Here is a 22745-nt window from a genome sequence, read left to right as displayed (position 1 = left end):
AGTCCCTCTAGCAGAGGAAGGAAGGACTTACGCCTAAGTGGACAATTTCAATATAACACACAAGGAGTGAAACGGGTGAAGTGGTACAGAAGCTCTCCAGAAGCTCTCCTCCTTGCTCCCTTCATCCCGCCCCATGGCACACTTCTCTGCCCTGCCACCAAGGGCACTGGTGGGGACACACATCGAGGCTGGCAGGAACTTCTCTAGGCCACAACCCAGTTCTGCTCTCAGCACCTGCTTCCAAACACCACCTCAGAGACCTCCCTCCCGACAGCCTGAAATCCAGGAGGGAGGTGTGATTTCAGTCAGATCCTGTCCTGGAGTGGAACCACATCCTCTTGCCACCCCCACCCAGGCATTTCCGCTTTTGTATATTTATAAGACTCTCTTAAAATAGGTCCCAGCAAACAAGAGCAGAGCCCTGATTTGGGTCGATGAAATCAGCATTTGGGAGAGTAAAGACTCCCTGAGAGCAAAGTTGCTATTTTTTCTCCTATTCCATATCCGAGTTCCGGTATCATCCAACTCCCCCAGGAAGCCTCCCTGCCCCCCACTCACTGTGGCTTCCTTCCCAAATTTCTCCTGCCCTGGAAACCTCCCTATCTCCTGTCCTGTCAGAATAGTCAGCTTCCTAAAACACAGCGGCCCAGGCTGCCTTCTCATTCTCATTTATTATTAAGCAACTGCATTTTGCAAAGTACTTCTCTACTATAGCCCTTTTCCTCAACAAGCCTGTCTACTCACCCCTAAATGGGGTCTGAGTTCTAGAAGGGAGAAGAAGCAAAAATACAGCGAAGGTCAGCAGGTGCAGGTGTCCCCAGCCCCTATCAGCCTCAGGACAAATTGCACATTGTCTTTTAAGTATTGGAAAGCAGTGTCATGGGAGTGTGTCTGCCTCAAATACGTGCTGGAGCCTGGCAGAGATTCTGTGCTAGGTGAGAAAAACCAGCTGAGCGTGTTGTCTCCACCTTTCCCACGCGGAACGCTCCCTAGCAAGGTGCTAGGAGTCTGGAGCCTTTGCCCAGCTCGGATCACACCGTCCTGAGAGCCTCGCTAGGCTGCATGGGAGAAAAGGATATGGGCTCCCCGACTCCTTTCGCAGAACTGACTTATTCTATTTTGCTGTGTGGGAAGCCTGCTGGGGGCTTTGTGGAATGAGACAAAGAGGGTTGTCTATTTCTCACCTTCCTCTGTTTTGTTTAAGTCTCCAGCCCTAAAAGGAGTGTTTGCAATCCCTGGTGGAGGAAGAACCACTGGAGCTCTGCCACAGGGGCCCATGTGAACGAGAGGGCAGAAGGAAAAGGCCAGGGCTGAGGTGATGAACTTGAGGTCGGGGGTAGTGGGGAATGTTTAAGTGAGAGGGTTTAAGGCAGATTGGACGCGATGATATTCCAAGAGACACCTGCAGAGAATCAAACGTGAGTTAAATAAGAGACATTGAAAAATAAAAAGTTGTTTTAAAATATGCACTTGGTCCTCCAGAGGTGACAGAGACAACGGGAAGGATCAGAGAGCTTCTTCTTCATCAACTAATATTAATGGAATATCCACCCTAGGTCCGGCCTGGGGCTGGGAGGGAAGAGAAGACATTCTGCTCCCATTGGCTATGGGACCTTGGGTTAGGTCATTTTTCACATCTTTCCCAGTTAGAATTAATAAAAACAGAAATTTCTTTCACAGGTTAATACCAACCCTCCACTCAAGCATCCCTGACAGGTGGCCTCCAGGCCACTGCTAGAAATAAATATCCGGGGACATGGAATGCTGTGCATGCTGAAGTAGGCAGCTCCACTGCTGGATAGTTCACAGCGTTACTGAGTTCTTTTCTTTTGCAGGGCCTCCCAACCCTTTTATGGGAAAGCGCTTCACCCTGAGTTGTCAACCCTCAAACATGTGGAGCCACGTGTGGGGAGAGTGGTGAAAGGGTGATGGGTCAGGGGGCGGGGGTAGTGCCAGTAGAACTACAGGCCACTTGGTTCCTCTCCTTTGAGCTCTGTCAGTTCAGTTACATCTGAGTTCTCTGCCTCCCGTACCAAAACTCCAAGACAGCAGGGAATGTCTGTCTAATTCACTAGACAGCCTCCAGGCCCAGCGACACTTTCAGACAGGGGCTCTCAACCAAGGGCAGTAGAAATGACAGGGAAGAGCCATTCAGTAGAACACTGTGGAGATTTTAAAAGGTGTAGAAGGCCTCACTCACTCTGAAAGGTGTTCAAAACATATAGTTACATATATTACAAAAGTGAAGGCATCAAAAAAACTTTTTTAACTGTCACCGCCAAGAGGAGCCTAAGGAGATGTGGTGATATGGATGGAATGAATTCTGGAACAAAGGACATCTGAAAGGAAATCAGTGTGTCATTAATAATATGTCATTATTGGTTTAATGGTAACAAATATACCATACTTATAAGACATTAATAATAAAGGAAACTGGGTATGAGGTAAATAAGAACTCCCTGTACTATCTCTGCAACTTTTTATAAATATAAAACTATTCTAAAATAAAAGATTTATTTTAAAATGTACTTATGTCTATAAACATAGGGTTTTTTGTGTATATGTATCATGTAGGCATAGAAGAAACTGGGAGGAAGGCGTACTAAACTTTTTATGGTTCTTCCTTTGTGTGTCTTCCTCTGGGAAGACAGTGTTTATATTATATGCTTTTGAATTTTAAAATGTTTTTAAGTAGAAGTAAAGAGATGGGAATGAAAATATAGGAGAATCAAAACTGGAAAATTGCTATATTCCTTTGTTCCTGTAATAGGAAGAGTGCTGAGCTAGGTAGGTGTCAGGTGGCTGGGGTTTTGGTCCTTGGTCTCCCGCTAGCTTTGTGATTGTGGTAACCTTCTCTGACTCTCGGTTGTCTTATAAAATGAGGACATTCAGGGACTGTTCCAAATGTTACCTTCTATGATTTGATGACAAACACACACAAATGAAAATGTCATCCTGCTAGCAGAACCATCGTGGATGGTCCTTTAAATGATAAAGCCCCTAATGCATTTAAAATATTTCAGCCCCTAAGAAAATTATAAACTGCATAGAATTTTTCAAGGACATATCTATATGTACATTGTACTATACAGTTTCGGAGGTTAAAAAAAAATGAGAGCAACAAATTGGGTTACAGTCTGATTTATAAGAAGAGTACTGGCTGATGCTTAACTGGCTCAAATCTATGCAAATGAAAGAAGACAAAAAAAGATGGATGGAGTTGCAAATGGCAACGCTCCCACTCGTCACTGATCTAGGGCTCTTCATGGGAGAGGGTTGAAAATCCTTGGCAGGCTCTACAGAGCTTTGTTTCCAGCTCCCCATTCACCTCCTCCAACTCCTATCAACTCCAGATGCAAGACAATTTGAGAGGCAGACTTATTCAGACCCCTATCTCTCATGATAGCAATCCAGGACCTGGTAATGTGAAACAAGGGTCTTCAGGGCACTCTCCCCCATGACAATGAAGTGTGGCAGGGAAACAATATCTCATCCAGTGGGAACATTCTGAAAATGAGACGAGAAAGCCTGAGAAAGGCCAGAAATCGCAAAAGCCAAAATCAAGGATAGGGGTAAATTTCTCCCCTAGGCCAATTTCATCAAGAGCCAATTCTTGATTTGAGGTTTATGCAAATCAATTCTCCATTCCAAGAAGGATGCGTGGTGGGGTGGAGGGGCAGTGTGGACGGGCCTTCCTCTCCCTGCCTAGACTCTTGGGAGTCCCAGATTGGAGGCTGCACTGGGAACACAAACAGGAAAAGAGGCTGCTGTGAGAGCCACTGGGGCCACTGATATTTCTCTGGGGGAGGTCAGCACAGTGGTCACCCAACTCTCTCTTTGTTCTTTCACCTGATGTTAACTTATTCTAGGAAGAAAGTCAAACTCCAAGTTGTATCAAAGCAGAACCACCAAGTAACTAGCTAATTCACTGGTCACAGAGTGTAGAGTATTTGTTGGACCCTATGGTAAATTCTTCATAAGACGTGTGAGAAGTGTATATGCATGTGGGATTTTTTAGGGGGAGGTGTGGAGATTGAGGACAGAAGAGTTAAGAAAGACATAGAAGATTTAGGAGTTTATCCTAACTTTAAGGAGTTTATTCTCAAACTTGAGAACATTAGACTAATATAAAAGATAAAAATTAAGTTTTTACAAAAGCACCCACAGATATATAAGTTAACATAGTTCAAACTACTAAGTAAACAGTGGATATGGAATAATGGAGTGAGTAGATCTGAATGGAGTTACTCTAAGAAGGCTCCTTGGGAGTGATAAACTTCTTTTATATGAACCTAGCTAGGCCCTCCCTGACCCTGACATTCAAGGCAGATAGAACTTTGGATCTAGAAATCGGACCGATATTTTCATTCTGGTTCTGCCACTCACCCCTGCTGCCACCTTCAGTGAGTGGTGAGCCATTTTCTGTTTTAGGTTCATGTCACAGAATAACTACTGCCCTTTTCAGGATGTTGCAAGAATCAATGAAAAAAAGAAAAAAAAAAAACAACGAGAAAACATTATATATATATAATTTGTGCTCTGAGGTACATGGAGGGAAAAGTGCTAAGATCAATTGCTAGTTTCCAATACGAAAACAAACCTAAGCTAACGATGGTCTTTGTTATATAGTCTATGCTTCATTCTAGCCTGTGTAGATGCCAGCATGTACGATAATTCTACCAATGACCCACTGCTTGGCACACAGAGGAGAAAAGACCAGCTTGGCAGGGCACTAGTCTCGGCTTGCTTCCCAGACCCCTCCTTCCTCTCCCCTCCCACTGCCCATGATTTTATAACTGGGACTGGCCAACCCTTTTAATTGCCTCCATCTCCCCATAAAACTCATTGACTTCCGGCAGCTTTTGGATTTCAAAGACATTAGAGGACTATGGCTGTAGGATAAGCCTTCTCTGGAAATCCTCTTCTGTCTGCGCTCCTGGTTTTCCTCAGCTTTCTTACCAACTCAGCCTTTCTTCTCTAGTTGCCTTTCTTCAGCTTCCTTTCTTTCCCTGGGGCAAACTAAGGGGGTCCAAAGGAGGGAGGGAGAGGTGAGGACAGTGGAGACATTGTTTTATTTTAATATCTTTGGCTGCTGTGCAGCAGGCTAATCTTACTGCATCTTTTCTTTATAACTCATTCTGCATATTGAAGTTGGTGGGAGGAGGACATCAAAGTCTCATTGTCTAAAGGCCGCCTGCTCAGCTTTGGGTTATTTTAGCACTTGATAATTCAAGGCAGGCTTAACTGTCACCTTGGCCAAACATGCAAGGGTACAAAAAATAGGTCCCCAGGCAAAACGCCAGAGAAAGGGACATGACTCAATGAATGGGGTCTGGGGTCATACAGACCTGTGTCTGACTCTTGGCTTTGCCACTTATTATGGATACTTTCCTGGACAAATTCTTACCCTCACTGAGCTTTGGTTTTTCTCAACTGAAAATTGGAGCTAATAAGATGTAGTAGAATGGAACTGAAAGAACACTTCAAGTAGAATCACTAAGCCAGACAGTATTTTTTTTTTAATTAAGTTTATTGAGGTAACATTGGTTAATACTATTATATAATTTTCAGGTGTACATTATCATTTGACATCTGAATATTTATTGTGTGTTAACCACCCAAAGTCCAGTTTCCTTCAGCTACCAAATATTTGATCCCCTTTACCCACTTCGCTCTCCCTCTAAACCCTATATTACCCCCATCTACCTCCCTCCTCTACCCCCACTCCACTAGTAACCACTACTCTATAGTCCTCTGGTAACCACTAGTCTATTGTCCATGTCCATGAGTCTCTGTTTGTTTGTCCTGCTCATTTGTTGTTTTTAGGTTTATGTCCCACATATAAGTGATATCATGTGATTTTCAACTTTTTCTGTTTGGCTTATTTCACTTAGCATGATTATCTCGAGCAGACGGTATTTTTTGAATTGAGGATCACAACCCATGAAATCAATTTACCAGGTCACTAAATTTATTTTTTTTAATGAAATAAATGTATCATAGCCATCCCACATAGTGTAAGTATTGTGTTAACATTTTGTCAGTTGTATCTAAAATGTATAGGTGCATATATTTGTACTGCCAACGTAAAGTGAACTTTTTTGGTGGATCACAGTAAAAAAAAATTTTAAGTCCCTCACATGGAAGGATCAGCTGAGATCTGAGAAGAGGTAGCCTGTGATGTCACATGTATTTCCCACATGGAATATCCTGTCTGAATCTATAAAAGTTGGCCTAAAATTCATTCATTCATTCTTCTCTCCCTACCCAGCTGCCATCACCACACATACTCCCCCCGCAAGCTCCCTTCAGGTATCTTCCTTCTGTTCCCCTCCAGAACACTGGGCCTTTGGCTCAGCATTTGCATTGCAGTTCCACTAGGTGAGCCATGGCTTTTGTCTCCCCAATCAAACCATAAGCTCCCCAAGGGCAGGCTGGCAGCTTCTTATCCCTTTCTCAATAGCTGGCCAGTGCAAGCTCTGCATAGTGGAAGCATTCATCAGCAGGAAGGCAGGCCCAGGTTTGTGGAGAGAGGACAACTAGGTCCCTTTAGAATCTGATTCAACAAGCGCTTATTGAAGGCTCACACCATGCCAGGTACCGTGCTCGTATTGTTACTGACATCATATTCAATTTCAAAAAAACACCATAGGATAGCAAGGAGGGCATAAATTGTTACCTCATGTTTACGAGTGAAGAAACTGAGGTTCACCTAACAAGTAAGTGGCAGAGATTTGAATGCTAGTCCAATTTTCTTTCTTATAATTACATCATCCATTCATCCATTCTTTCAACAGACACCTAATTAATGCTTACCATTTGCTAGGCATTGTGCCCAACAAATAAGACAAACAGATGAACAGTTCCTGACCTCAAATAAGAGGTAAACACGTGAACTTGGGAAATGCTTAGAGAAGGGGATGGAGAGAGAGGGCTGGATTTGAGACATTTCATCATTACCCCAGAGAAGTGAGAGAACTAGTGCTTGTTACATTTTACTTAAATTCAAGTATATGGTATTGGGTTTCTTTTTCTTTCTTTTTATTTTTAACAATGAACATGCATTACTTTTATAATTTTGAGAAGAAGGAAGTAGGGGTCGACAGTGTCAAAATGCTGCAGAGTAAGTGGATGAAGGCTGTTAAGAGGTCAATGGCTTGGGGAATTGAGCTCTACCAAGGTTCACAGACCTCAAGTGACTTGTTTTGGTAATCAAGGACCTTAACTGCATGGTAAAGGGTAAGGAACGGAAGAGCAGGCTTTGGCTATCAGGAATGCAGGTGGGGGTGAGGGAGGAGAGGAGACGCTGACTTTGGCATCTTTCATCTGACAAGCTCCAAGTTCCTTAAAGACATTAATTCATTGTCCACAGAGCAAGGAGGAGTTAGCAGTGAGCCGGCGGTTTACTTTACAGGACAGAAATCTGAGACACAGACAGGAACCCGTGGAGGATTTCACAATCCACAGCAGATAAGTCATGACTCCCAGGAAACCCGCTTTGAGAGAAGGGTGGTAGTTGGAGGGAAGAGGGTGTGTTAGCGGCAGCCCTGCCAGGCAATGGAAGAAGCAGAGGTGAGGACTTTGGAGATTGCGGGGTGTGGTTATTATTAAGTAGGTGGTGCATAGGTGTGTAGGTGAGAGAGAACAGGTAGGCAAGGCAGGCGGCTCTAAAGCAGGGAGGCCTTGTGGTGATGTGAATCACTGCAGACATTCCCTACTATTGCCAGGATCTCACTGCTAGGAAAACATGTCAGTGGTTGCAAATCCAAAAACATCCTACCTGTTGTCTCTGTTGAGTTACTGCATCTATCTAGGAATTCCTATTCAGGAATTCGTTTAAACAAAAAGGAAAAGGTTCTCATCCTGAAATAATGGCGAAAATTAATACACTCTCTACATTGGTGCTAAGAATACCACTCACCTCTTCATTTCCTTCCCACATTTTAACTTCTCTTTCCTTAGGTCTTTCTTGACCTCTCTTCCTGAGTCGTCTTCTATCATTTCCTCTTTTTTTCTCCTATCGGTTTCTTTTCTCCCTCTGATCCCTTTGCATCTGTCTCTTGGCCCTATAGCCCTATGCTACTTTCCTTGTTCTTGTCATTCCGAATTAGTGAAACATTGGGAGCAAAACTCCCAAGGCTGTGCTACAATATTTTACCTTCAAGGGAGTCCCTGAGGGTACAATTATGAGGCACTGAATACGGGTGTCCAATAGAAGAGGCACTCAACAATGACAGCTGCTGCAAATCAGAGAGTCTGACGACAAGAAGGCAGGAGGGTGCTGGAGGCGCAGCTCAGGACACAGGAAGCCCTGTTGACAGGTGGCTTGCACAAGGTCAGCCAACTGGGCCCATGCCCTACAGGAATGCAATGAGAAGATACTCATAAACAAGCTAATTTGCCTAGACCAGATCTTCTCTCCTGGAAAGGAAACCCAGTTCACACCCTGTGTTTCTGGTTTATCCTGAAGCCCAACAAGGTATCCAGGCTTCTTCTCCCCTTGTTCTTTGCTTTCAGCCTTAGGGGAGGATCCCCACACCAACTGGATAAGGAGCATTCATTGGTTCATATCGGCTCATCAGTCAGTCCTGTGCACCAAGGTGCCCATAACTCACACAAAGTGTGTGTTTGAACTTTACATATAGCCTGCTTCATTTACTTAAGTTGCCTGCTTGCACCTTCAGGTTTTGATCCCCCTGAACTAAACATACAAAGGTCAGAATGACCACAGTCAGGTAGGCAAAGCCCAAGATGCCATCTCCCCAGCAGCTCAAGCTTCCTGAAGGGACAACGTCAGTCCCTAAAAACCTTCCCAGCCCCCTAAAGAAGTCCTGTCTTCAGATTTTATATTGTTGCGGTTCTCTGAATTCTGACCCAGAATACCCCCATCAGATTTTGTATCTTCTCACCACACCAAAGCTCTATTGTCGTGTACCTAGCTTTACCAACTTGTCATTTAATGGGATTTCTCAAGGCCACTACCCAGGTGACACCATCATTGAGATTCTTTTCAGGACAGGGCAATATCCCCTTGGATGTCCAGCTTACTGGAAGGAGCCTTTTTGGGGATGGACTTCAGAACATTCAAGAAGACAAAGTTATAAATGCTGCCTTATCGATCAATATAAATTCCTTGACCCTGGTGTTTTGGATCTTCTAACCTAGCCCCATTTATCTGCTTTTCTCAGCTTGTTATTCCAATCTGAAATTTTTCTTTTTTCATAAGTGCCATCCCAACCATACCTGCCTCTCTCTCCTTCCCTGAGCCTATGATCTCACACAGGCAAGAATCTTTGCTTCCTGAGAGCTAATCGAAAACCAATGACACAGGTGTGGACAAACATACAAGGAATATATCAAGAACAAAATCAAATCAGGAAGTCAGCAGTAAATGGGACCACAGATATAGCTATTAACACCTCTGGTGGGTCAAGGACCATCATTCTGGCACATGGTAGAAGGGTTGGGTTCGGAGCATACAAGGCCAGCATGGTGTGGCCTTGTAGTCTGAAGTCTCTAGTCTTTGGGTGGCAACTGAACTTGAGCGGAAAAGATGGCGTGAGAGCTGGAGAGGACAACATGTCCTTAACAACCACCTCTCTGTTTTCATGATAATCAAAAGCAATTTCAAATGGGAAGAGAGAAAACAATCTTTCTTTGGGTCAACTGTAAGGCACTGTTGAGGTATTAATAAGCCCAGGAGAAAGCACAGAGAACTCGGCAAGTGGCCAGGGCATGGGGGAGGGGGCAATAAAACTAGGAGAGTTGAGGCAGGTCCTTTTATTGTTTAGCCATTGCACAGGAAATCTGGGGTGGGCATGGAAGTGGAGGGGTGGGAGTGGGAAGGGACTAAGAAACCCAGTGTGCATTGTACCCAGGAGGGGACTTAAGAATCACAGTTACTAGAAACAGACTAAGAAGTGCTTAGGGCAGGAAACAAAAACATTTTAGAGGATGGCTGTGCTACTGAGTAAGAAGAGGTACAACAAGAAGATAGCAAGCAGGCCTCACCAAGAACAGATCAGAAAGACATTGGGTTTGGGAACGTTGCTGACAAAAACAAGGAAAATAAAATGTCTACGTCCTGACTTGGAGATAAGGTGAAGGTGCAAGAATGGAGAGGGGGAGGCCAAGCGTGGCAGGGAAGACGCCACCACCTAGTTCAGTGAATGAATGAAGGCAAAAAAAAAAAATTAAGAATGAAGGTGTTCCTTTAGAAAGTTAAACTCCTGGTTATATACCCAAAAGCACTGAAAACGGGTATTCAAACAAATATTTGTACCTCAATGTTCATAGCGACACTATTCGCAATAGCCAAAGGCAAAAACAACTCAAATGTCCATCAACAGATGAATGAATAAACTAAATTGTGATATATACAATCAACCATAGAAAGGAATGAAGCACTTAACAAGGTACAATATGGATAAATCTTGAAAACATGCTAAATGAAAGAAGCCAGACACAAAGGGTCATATATTATATGAATCCATTTATATAAAATATCCAGAATAGGTAAATCCATAGAGACAGAAAGCAGATTAGAGGTTGTCAGGAGCTTGGGAGTAAGAAGAATAAAAGAGTTACTGTTTATGGGTACAGAGTCTCCTTTGGGGGTGATAAAAATGTTTTGGAACTAGACAGAAGTGACATGCACCACATGGCGGATGTACTAAATGCCACTGAACTGTACACTTTAAAAGGTCAATGTTACATAAATTTCACCTCAATTTAAAAAATAAATAATGAATGAAGGCAGCAACGGAGTCTAAGGTACAAGGCTGAGAGATACCAGAATAGAAAAGCAAGGTCTGGAGATGGACAAAGGGCTGAGTTACTATCATTTGTTTTCTAGTTCCACAGGATTCAATCTCTTTTCTGCCATGATCCTTGACAGGTAACACAGCAGGACACATCTAAAGGTGTATTTAGGTTTCTTCGCAACTCTCAAGGAGCTAACGAATTCCAATCTTTTCTCTACCTCTCAAGAAAACACACTGGAATACAAGTGAGGGAGAAGGGTGTGAAACTGCTTTTACATTTAGAGATACATATATGAATACAAAATATATATTATCAGTAAAGCATAAAAATGTATATTTTTAAAATGTAAATCATTCATGAACAATGATATTCTTGTAATTCTTAGCAACCAAGTGGACGCTGCTTCCATTATTTCACGAGAATATAATTCTAAGCAAAGATAAGAAAGCTACCCAAGGGCAAGACTTAACCCTGAACCGCTCTAGCACAGTTGGAGCCATTAGCCTGTCTGGTGCCTTTGTGCCCTTCCTCTAAGCATGCAGCTTGGTAAGTGGAGCTCATGCTAGATTTTAGTCCTCACTCACCACCTGGAAGGGGAACATCTGTGCAGTATACGACCTGCTCAGCTGTACACAAAAGCCCTGAGCACAGGCCTGGAAATATGGTGGGTACTACTGAGTTCTGAAAAGAGGAATGATCTCAGAGGTAATCACATCTTACCTATGGGATGTTTGAGGTATAAATAACTTCAGTTTCTTATTTCAGCTCGTGTATTGGGGAAGGGTCAACTGAACTAAGGTTTACAAAGAAAGTCAAGGTGACTAAGGAGAAAGAAAAAGTCTCAAGAACTCAAGAGGAAATGAGAGATCTCAAAGAGGCAACTAGAAATCCTCCCCCAGTAAAATGAACCCCCAAACCAAAACCATTTGAAAAGAGCAGTATATTGAAGTGATTAGGAGCATGGGTTCTTAAGTCAGATAGACCTGGGTTTAAATCCTGACACTGTTACAGTGTGACTGTGTAACTTGGGGCAAATTACTTAATCTTTCTTAAGCCTCAGTTTACTTGTCTGTAAAAGAAAAATAGTACCTACTTTGCAAGGGGGCCTTGAAGATTTAAATGAGTTACTGCATGAAAAGTGCTTCACACTGTGCCTGGAACACAGAAAGTGTTCCACAAATACCAGCTATTACTAATATCCCACACCATGTTTATGCCAGAGCCTGAAGCTAACTAAAATGCTGTATCTCCTTTTATACCCCCGGATTGCTTAACTCCTAACCAAAGGGGCTAGGTAGGTGCTTTCACAATATAACAAATGAAATCTGAGTCTAAATCCTTAAAATTGCTCTGATTAATGACTCTTTGTTACCAAAGCATAAAGGCCACGCCACTACATTAGGCCACAACCTGTCTTTCCAGCTTACTCTCCCATCGCTGTCCTCAAGAGCCTTGTGTGTTCCAGTTTTTGATGTTTGTGCCTCTTGCTCATCAACATGCCTAGTGACAAGAGGCCAATCTGTGGGTCTTCCTACTTCCCTGTTCTAATGCCTCAGCTTTCAATACTACTCATGAGTCTCTAAGACAGGAAAGATCAAATCTCTCAGGAAGTTCTCCCAAGTCCTAGAAGTTATACCTAGGTGTTGGCTTCAATGCCTTAAGCTATGGTCCCTTCCAACCCTGTATGTCTCGTATGGAATGGTGGAAAATGGGAGAAGAGGGAGAAGAGACGCCAGAACCTAAGGACTCACACTCCTGAACTCTTGGCTCCTAAATTCAGGTCAGCAGCTGGGTAAACAGAATTCAGTTTGATGTTGGCATTAGCTTTGAAATGCCAGAGCCTGCAAGGTGAACTGTACATTTTAAAGAATGAACAATAAGGCCCTTTTCTAAAATGACCTATGCCCATAAAGATGAGAACGTCATTGAGGATACTTCAGGTTAAATGATCCGTGGAAAAGCATGGTCTGCCTCTCCAACAGGGACTTTACTACTATTGGGCCATCTGTTCCAGGACATATATAAAACCCATCACTTACCTCTATGGCTACTGTTAATTTTTATTATTTTTATATATTTTTTTAATTAATTACATTTTTTATGGTGACATTGGTTAACAAAATCTGGTAAGTTTCAGCTGTACATTTTAACAGTAAGGCATATATATATTTATATTTTGTGTTCACCTCCCATAGTTAGAACTTTTTAGTATTTTTTAAACTATCTCCAAATCGTGATGGTTCGTGTTTAAATGAAATGGAAAATGTACCTGAGGCTACGTAAAAAGCTAGTGGATAAAGGCAGGAACTGCTAAAGAAAGTGGCTGAGATACTAACATAGTTTTTAAAGTCTTGCTAGACATAATGGTAAATTATTGAATGCTTTCCCTCTAAGATCAAAACAACACTGCATTTCAACATTGTACTAAAGGTCCTAGCCATTACAATAAGGCAAGAAAAAGAAATAAAAGTGATAATGACTAGAAAGAAAAAAAATAAAACTGCATTTTTCCTTAAAGATTATGTACTTAGAAATGCCAAAAACATTGACAGAGTATTAGAATTAATTAATTAGTTGGCTTGCAGGATATAGTATGGTCAATATACAAAATTCAATTGCATTTTCTCTACACTATAAATGATTGAAAATAAATTTTAAAATATTATTTATAATAGTATCATAAAACATTAAATATATTGGAATAAATTTAGTAAAAGATATGCAAGACCTTGACATTGAAACAAATCATTACTGAGAGAAATTAAAGAAAACCTATATAAGTTGAGAAATATTCCATTTTTATGGACTAGAAGACTCAATATTACTAAGATGTCCACTCTCCTCCAATTTCATTCCATTCAAAATCCAAGCAGACTTTTTCTAGAACTTCATGAGCTGACTCTAAAACTTTATGGAAGGCTTTAGGACCATAAATAGCCATGACAATCATAAAGGAAAAGAACAAAGTTGGAAGACTTACACTATAAGATTTTATAACTTACAATAAAGCGACACCAATTAAGACAATATAATGTTGGTATCAAATCTGGACTGTTTGAATAGCCCAGTAGAGAGTCCAGAAACACACACACATACGCACATTGATTTTCTCTAAGGATTTCAATGCAATTCAATGGGGAAAGGAAAATAAGAAAATCTTTCCAGTAGAGTTGGAACATACAGATATTTATATGGAAACAAACTATTCATAATCCATATCTCATTATATAGAAAAATTAATTCAAAATGGATCACAGGCCTAAACTCAAAAGCCAAAACTATAAACTTTCTAGAAGAAAATATTTATAGAGACAATATATTAATAATCTTGGGAGAGGCAAAGATTTATTGGACAGAACATAAAAGGTACTAATAATAAAGAACAAAAAAATTTAATTAGATCTCACCAAAACTAAAAATTGCTTATGGAAAGAAAAATAAATAAAAAGCCTTGGAAGTGGGGCAGGGGCAATGTGTAAAAAATATCTGACAAAGAACGAAAATCCAGAATATAAAAAGAACTCTTACAAATCAGTAAGAAGACCATTCAATTATTTTAAATGAGCTGAAGATTGAAACACTTCATGAAAGATAAAGAAATGGTTGACAAGCAAATGGCAAGATCCTCAACCTCATTGGTCAAATGGGAAATGCAAAGTAAAACCATAATGAGATACCACTTCATACCCACTTGAATTACTAAAATTAAAAAGGCTGATAATGCCAAATGTTGCCGAGGATGTAGACCAACTGTAATACTAATATCTTGCTGGTGAAAGTATAAAATAATACAGATACTATGAAAAACAGTTTGGCAGAAATTAAACATACACCTAACGTATGACCTAACAACTCTACTTTCATAGGCACAAGAGAAATAAAAACATATGTCTACAAAAAGTCTTGTAAAAGAAAGTTTATAGCAGTCTTATTTATAAGAGCTCAAACTGGAAAGAACCCAGATTTCCATCAAGAGAAGAACAGATAAATATGGTATAGCCAAATATGGAATACTACTTATCAATAAGAAGAACTACTGATATAAAGCAACACCATGGACAAATCTCAACAGCATTTCTAGCGAAAGTGTGTGACTCCATTCATATATGAAGTTTAAGAAGAGGCAAAATGAATTTATTATGGAAACCAGAATAGTGGTTGTCCTTAGGAGGAACTGATTGAAAAGGGGCTTTAGGAAATATTCTGAGACGGCTGAAAATGTTCTATGGCTTGATTTGGATAATGGTAGCATAGGTGTATATGTTGAACCATGCAATTAAGATCCATGCATGTTGCTGTATGTAAATTATTCTTCAATAAATAAAAAAATATTACAACATATTCAGGAATAATCAGAGACAAACAAGTATTTCAACAGTTAGAAATTTATTGGGAAAACAAGATACAAGCACATACATAGGTTTTGTGGAGCCCTTGTAGAGAAAATTAGGATGTGAGATATATGTAAATCAGATCAGGGTGCCATGAATCCTCAAATCATTATAGGACTGAATTCCTTGCCACTTACATTTGTCTGGTTTTTTCAGAAGGAGCTACCATATAGATGGTCCTTGACTTACAATAATTTGACTTACGATTTTTGACTTTACAATGGTGCGAAAGTGATACACATCCAGTAGAAAATGTACTTTGAATTTTGATCTTTTCCTGGGCAAGTTATATGCAGTATGATACCGTCTCACTGGGCAGTGGCAGTGAGCCCCAACTCCCAGTCAGCCACATGATCACAAGGGAAAACAACCGATACTCTACAGTGTAGTATTAAGTGTATTTGACTTAGAATATTTTGAACTTACAAGAGGTTTATTGTGATGTAACCCCATTGGAAGTCAGAGAGCATCTGTATTTAGAAAATGGGATTTAGATGAGGTTAGTCTAAGAATCTGGGAACGTGGGTACCGTGCAGCCTAGGGGGCTTGTAAGAGAATAGTTTAAAGAGGCTGAAGATAATGGCTAGGAAAACGTCCATTAAATTTGGCCAATAGGAGGCTCTATTTCCAGTTCTGTTTACGTATTTATAAGATGAGTAGGCTTGACCAGATTATCTGAGATTCCTTCTGCTCCAAAACTTTTAATCTGTGGGTTGACCCTAGCTGCAGATAAGAATCATCCAGAAAACTTTTGGAAAACGCTGATGCTCAGGTCCTGCCCAAAACCAATTAAATCAAAGTACAGGGATGGAGGTGAGCATCAGTTTTTTTGTGTTTCTTTATAACTCTAGAGCCAGAGGCACAGGCCCTGCAGACCCTTCCCACATTGTTTTTTCCAAATTAATAAACTTTATTTTTTAGAGCAGTCCTAAATTCACAGCAAAATTGAGCAGAAAGTACAGAGTTCCTGTATACCCCCATCCCCAAATATCCACAACCTCCCCAACTATTAACACCTGCCTCACCGTAGTGGTACATTTATTACAATCAATGAATCTACAGTGACACATCGTTGTCACTCAAAGCCCATCGTTCACATTAGGGTTACTAATGTCACTCTTGCTGTTGCACATTCATTGTCAAATGTATAACTTGCTGGGTTTTGATTAGGATCACATTGAACATATGGATTAAGTTGAGAAGAACTGACATCTTGACAATATTGAGTCTGCCTATCTATGAACAAGGAATCTCCCTCCATTTATTTGGGTCTTTGATTTTCTTCATCAGAGTTTTGTAGTTTTCTTCCATGTATGTGTTTTGCTAGATACTGATCATGGGGGGGGGGGGGTGTTCTAATGTAAATGGTAACGTGTTTTTAATTTCAAATTCCATTTGTTCATTACTGGTATATAGAAGAGATTGACTTTTGCATATTAATCTTGTACTCTGCAACCTCTCTGATTGCTTATTAGTTCTTAGAGGGTTTTTTGTTGATTCTTTCAGATTTCTTACATTGATGACCTTGTCATCTGTGAACAAAGACAGTTTTGTTTCTCACTTCCCAATCTGTATATCTTTTATTTTAATTTCTTGTCTTATTGCATTATTTAGGACTTTCAGTACCATGTTGAAAGCAATAGTGAGAGGGGACATCCTTGTCCTGTTCCTGAACTTGGCAAGAAAGTACAATGTGAGCTGTAGATATTTTGTCGACGTTCTTTATCAAGTTGAGTAAGTTCACTTCTATTCCTAGTCTGCTGAGTTGTTGGGTTTTGTTGAATACTTTCCTATATGTATTAATATGATTATATGATTTTTCTTCTTTAGCCTTTTGATGTGATACATTACATTAATTTATTTTTGAATGTTGTACCAGCCTTACATACCTGAAATAAATCCCACTTGGTCATAGTGTATAATTATTTTTATACATTGTTGAATTTGATATTCTAATATTTTGTTGAGAATTTGAAGCTAAGTTCATGAGACATAATGGTTTGTAGTTTTCTTATAGTTTTTTGTCCGTTTTGGTAGTGTGGAAATACTGGCCTCATAGAATGGATTAGAAGCATTGTCCTGCTTCTACCTTCTGAAGACCATTGAGAACTGGTGTACTTTCTTCCTTAAATATTTAAGAATTCATCTGGGTCTGGTGCTTTCTGCTGTGGAAGGTTATTAATTATTACTTCATCCTCTTTAATAGATACAGACCAATTCAGATTGTCCATTTCTTCTTGTGTAAGTTTTAGCAGATCGTATCTCTCAAGAAACTGGTCAATTTCACCTAGGTTATAAAATTTGTAGGAAGAGTTTTTCATAATATTCTATTACTATCCTTTTTTTCTTTTTGAGGTAAGAACTAGTTTTTATTTATTGTGTTAAAATAACTTTATGAAATGATTTACAAACTCTACATGTAGAAAATTGAATAACTAGGAAAATAGCGACTGCATAGGAAAACATGCAAACTAGCTTAACTCCCTCTAGACTATTCTTATTGATCTCAAATGGCATCACAAACTAGCATTAGCAGCTCCTGGCAAATGAAGAAACAGCAGCAAAGTGCTGCAGTGAAGTTGTAATTATTAAGGTTGGACTGTTCATTCCACCAATCCTGCAACTTTCTTACAATCATTTATACCTATATATTTCTACTTCCTACAGGATAAGCACCTAGCAAAGTGGTTCTGAGATGAATGAGATAGAATATCACATTTATATTTGTCTTAGACAAAGTCAATAGAAGGCAGCAGAGGAAATGGAAATTACAAAGTTATAACATTTAGTCCAGGTGATGAAGCCACAATTTTTCTTCTAATGCTGACCACTTTAACGAATGAAATTATCAAAAGCTCTTCTCACTTCTCTAGGAGTGATTCTAGCTCTTCTTGCAGAGAGTTGAGCTTCTCCTTTTCTCGGTCTTCCTTTTGTTTGATTTCATCCAGTATAGCCTAAAATCTGTTCTTTAGAGCCAGGTTTTCCACTTCCATAAGATCTTGCCGTCCTTTTGCCCTGTTCTGGGTCTCTTGAAGCTTGCCTTTCATCTTATCAATCTGTTTCTGAATTCCCCAAACCAGCTAATTGGTTCCCTCATTTTTTTGGTGCTGTTCATCTAATGCATTTAGCCTGTCCTATAGCTAGCTATCTTTCCAGATCTTCTTTAGTGTTGATGATGTTTATATCTTCTTCACCTTGATGCTGTCTCCATCTACACTGCTGTTGCTGAAGTCACTGAATATTCTCAAAGCTCAGCATAACCTGATAAGTCATGGTCTATGGCCCAAAATTCCTGGAGAAGTGATATCAAAGCCTTGATTTTCTTTTGTTTCATCTCCAGCAATTATTTCCCAATGAATAATGAGAGCTTTGGCATCTGTACTCAGCAAACACTTCACTTCTTTTTCCACATCTGGAGATTCAATATATTCCTTTGTTGTCTTATGGAACCTTCTCTCCTCCTTCTAACACTTTTTAGAGGCAGAGTGATTCCATGGTTCCACACAAACTTTTTCTTTTCTTTGTCCTTATCCTTTTTCTTCTTTTTCTTTTTCTTTTTTCTTTTCCTGGCTTGCTTGCTTTAGGCTCAGCAGCAGCAACTGGACCCTCCAAGTCCAATGACGATTAAAACACAGTTTCTCCGGACAGGAGCAAGCGGAAAAACAAGGCAGCCAGGTACGAGCGTCTCCTTCCTGATTCCTTTTTTCTCCAGGCTCTTGACAAAGCGATCCGCTACTGATTTATCAATGAAATAGCCCAAGACAGGCAGCGCAAAACCTCACGGCAATCCATAGCTCTGCAGCTTCACAGCTCCGCCAACCTCCGTCAGTGCTGCCCTTCATTAGGCTCCTAATGTCCATGGAATCCTTAGTGATGTCCTCTTTCATTTCTGATATGGTAATTTGTGTCTTCCTTCTTTTTTTTTTTTTTTTTTAATTTTCAGGAGTTTCAGTGGCCAAATATGAGAAAAAAAATGAGGAGAACCCATTCTGTTAGTGAGCTCTGGACATCGCATGGTCACTTGGAGGGATCTTCTTGACAATGAGGAGTCTGATCACATCCCTCTCTAACAGATACACACTGAGGTCAGGGAGACATCTCTCCACAACTGCATCATCTGCCCATATCTTGGCTCGAGTCGATTGGGGAAAATTGTACCATTAGTTGCCATTTACCATTAACTGGTACTCATTTTGCAGCACCAAGATGTGCAAGTCAAACGGTTGGCCACCCACACACACAGCTGTTCATCACCACACATTCACCAAAGTACACTTGGAAACGGTAGGTGATATCTAAGTTCTCTTCAGTTCCAGTGCGGAAATCCACCTACAGTTGTGGGCTCATGCAGAGAGACACAGTAGGTTTCCCTTCGATTGTTATTGAAAAACCAATAGATCTGACATTGTTGTGTCTTCCTCTGGGCAGCTCTTTCAAATTACGTTTCGTTTTTCACTCTTTTTCTTAGTTAGCCTGGCTAGAGGCTTATCAACTTCACTAATCTTTTCAAAGAACCACTAGCTTTGTTTGTGTGGATTTTCTCTACTGATATCCTATTTTCAATTTCATTGATTTCCGAGGCAATTTTTATTATTTCTTTTCTTGCTTATTTTGGAATTAATTTGCTCTTCTTTTTCTAATATCCTAAGGTGGAAGCTTATTGATTTTAGATCTTCTTTTCTAATACATGCATTCAATCAATGCTGTAAATTTCCCTCTAAGCACTGTATCCCACAGATTTTGATAAGTTGTATTTTCATTTTCACCTAGCTCAAAATATTTTTGAATTTCTCTTGAAATTTCTTCTTTGATTTGTGAGTTACTTAGAAGTATGTTGTTTAATCTCCATGTGTTTTGAGATTTTCTAGCTATATTTCTCTTACTAATTTTTAGTTTAATTCTATTGTGGTCTGAGAGCAGACATTGTATGATTTCTATTTTTTTAAATTTGCTCAAGTGTGCTTACAGCCCAGAATGTGGTGAATCTTGGTAAATGTTCTATGTGAGCTTGAGAAGAATGTATAAAATGCTGTTGTTGGGTGAAAGAGTCTATAAATGTCAAATTATATCCAGTTGATTGATGGTCCTGATGAGTTCCACTATGTCCTTACTGATTTTCTGCCTGCTGAATATGTCCATCTCTGATAAAAGGGTGTTACAGTCTCCAACTCTAATAGTGGATTCAGCTGTTTCTTCTTGCAATTCCTTCATTTTTTTGCCTCAGATATTTTGATGCTCTGTTGTTAGTCACATACACATTAAGGATTGTTAGGTCTTCTTGTTTATTTTGCCAGTATATAATGCTCCTAATAAATTTCTGTGCTCTGAAATTTGCTCTAAAATTAATATAGCTACTCCTGTATTCTTTTGATTAATATTAGCATGGTACATCTTTCTCCATTCCTTTTTATCTATATGTATCTTTATATTTAAAGTGAGTTTTCTGTAGACAACACATAGTTGGGTCTTGTTTTGGGACCCATCTTAAAATCTGTCTTTTAATTGAAATATGTAGACCACTGATGTTTAAAGCATACATAAGCTTATATATAAGCATATATAATCAAATACATTGTTGCTATTATTATTTAGTATCTGTTAGGTTAAGAATAAGAAAAATAAAAGTTTTTATTTTACCTTCACATATTCATTCTCTAATGTTCTTCCCTTCTTTATATAGATCTCAGTGTCTGACCTATATCATTTTCCTTCTCTCTGAAGAACTTCTTTTAATATTTATTTGAAGCCAAGTCTCCTGGCAATAAATTCCTCAATGTTTGTTTGTCTGAGAAAGTATTTGTCCATTTTTGAAGGATAATTTCACGAGGTACAAAATTTTAAGTTGGTGGGGTTTTTTTCCTCGATATTTTGAATACTTCACTCTCTTCTTGCTTGCGTGTTTTCTGAGATGTCAGATGCAGCTCTTATCTTTGTTCCTCTAGGTGTGATGGTTTAACTCCTGGCTTCTTTCAGGATTTTTTTTCTTTAACTTTGACTTTCTGAAATTTGCATGATTGGGAATGGGGGCATTTATCTTGCTTAGTGTTCTCTGACCTTCTTGGATCTGTAGTTTGATATTTGACATTAATTTGGGAAAATTCTCAGTCATTATTGCTTCAAAATGTTTCTTCTGTTCCATTCTCTGTCGTCTCTGGTATTCTCATTACACGTATGCTATACTCTTTGTGATTGTCCCACAGTCCTTGGATAGTCCGCTCCATTTTTGTTTTTCAGTCTTTTTTCTCTTTGCTTTTTAGTTTGTGAAGTTTCTGTTGTCATATCCTCAAGCTCAGAGATTCTTTCCTTGGCCATGTCCAATCTACTAATGAGCCTATAAAAGGCATTCTTCATTTCTGTTATGGTGGTTTTGAACTCTATAATTTCTTTATTAATCTTTCTTAAAATTTCATCTCTCTGCTTACATTACCTATCTATTTTTGCACATTGTCTACTTTTCCATTAAAGCCCTTAGCACATTAATCATAGATTTCTAAATTGCTTGTCTTACAATTTCAACACTTCCACCATATCTGACTCTAGTTCTGATGCTCGTTCAGTCTCTTCAAACTGTGCTTTAGCCTTTTAGAATGCCTTGTAATTTTTTATTGAAAGGTAAACATAATACACTGGGTAAAAGAAACTGCAGTAAAAAGGCCTTTAGTGATGTGACAGGAAAGTGTAAGGGAAGTAAAGTGTTCTATAGTCTTATGATTAGGTCTCAGTCTTTTGGTGAGTCTGTGCCCCTGGACTGTGAACTTAACCTGTGCTCCGCAGTTACTACTCTTACCCTTAGGTAGGATAGTATGGCTAGAGTGGGCTTGACTTCGGTATTTCCCTTCTTCTAGGTAGGTTAGGCTCTGGTAAAATAGTTTCTCCTTAGGGCAGACCTTGTTAAGAAGAACAGAGTGTTCTGGCATTTTTCAAAGTGGTTCCTCTCCCTTCCCACTGTCGGAAGCACAAGATAATTTTTCCCCAGAGTTCACTGTGAGGACCTGGTAGAGCTTCTGGAGGTAAAACTCCTAAAAATATGAGGGCCCCCCTATGAATAGGTCCCCTGAAGTTTTTGTTGTTTTGTTTTGTTTTACTGATATAATTGACATATAACATTGTATAAATTTAAAGTGTACAATTCGTTGATACATTTTTGTACTGCAGTATGATTGCTGGCAAAGGTCAGCTAACACCTCTATCACATCACAAAATGATCACTTCTTTTTTGTGGTGGGAACAATTAAAATCTAGCAACTTTGAAGTTTATAATACAGTTGTGTTGACTATAATCACATCTGCCTTCTGAAGTTTTTAACTCTCAAATTTCTCCCTGCTGAGCCTTTAGCAGTTTGTCAATTACAGTTTAGGTTTCCCTACCCTGGCATTGATTCCTACTGAGGTTTCTGCTCCACTACGTTTTATTTTAAAATTAATTATACTTTAAGTATAATTTATATACGACAAAATGTACCCATTAAGTGACCAGTTCCATGAGTGCTGACAAATGTATATGCTTGTATAACCTGACCCCTTTGCCTGAATTATTTTTTAAGTTTCCTGGATGATCTAGTATGCAGCCAGGGTTGAGAACCACTGTTC

General features: G+C 39.6%; 1 protein-coding gene and 1 pseudogene across 1 annotated transcript in view; both read right to left on the bottom strand.

Moving 5' to 3' along the window:
• Window positions 1-22745, bottom strand: part of B4GALNT3 (beta-1,4-N-acetyl-galactosaminyltransferase 3) — a 90558-nt gene that overhangs the window by 47195 nt on the left and 20618 nt on the right. The gene's annotated exons all lie outside the window — the stretch shown is intronic.
• Window positions 17834-19042, bottom strand: LOC120607382 (transcription initiation factor TFIID subunit 7-like; annotated as a pseudogene).

The sequence above is a fragment of the Pteropus medius genome, unplaced genomic scaffold (assembly GCF_902729225.1).
Source record: "Pteropus medius unplaced genomic scaffold, Ma_sr-lr_union100, whole genome shotgun sequence".
In the NCBI taxonomy this organism is placed as follows: domain Eukaryota; kingdom Metazoa; phylum Chordata; class Mammalia; order Chiroptera; family Pteropodidae; genus Pteropus; species Pteropus medius.
Note: the sequence above shows the minus strand (reverse complement) of the source record. Positions and strands in the feature narration are given on the sequence as shown.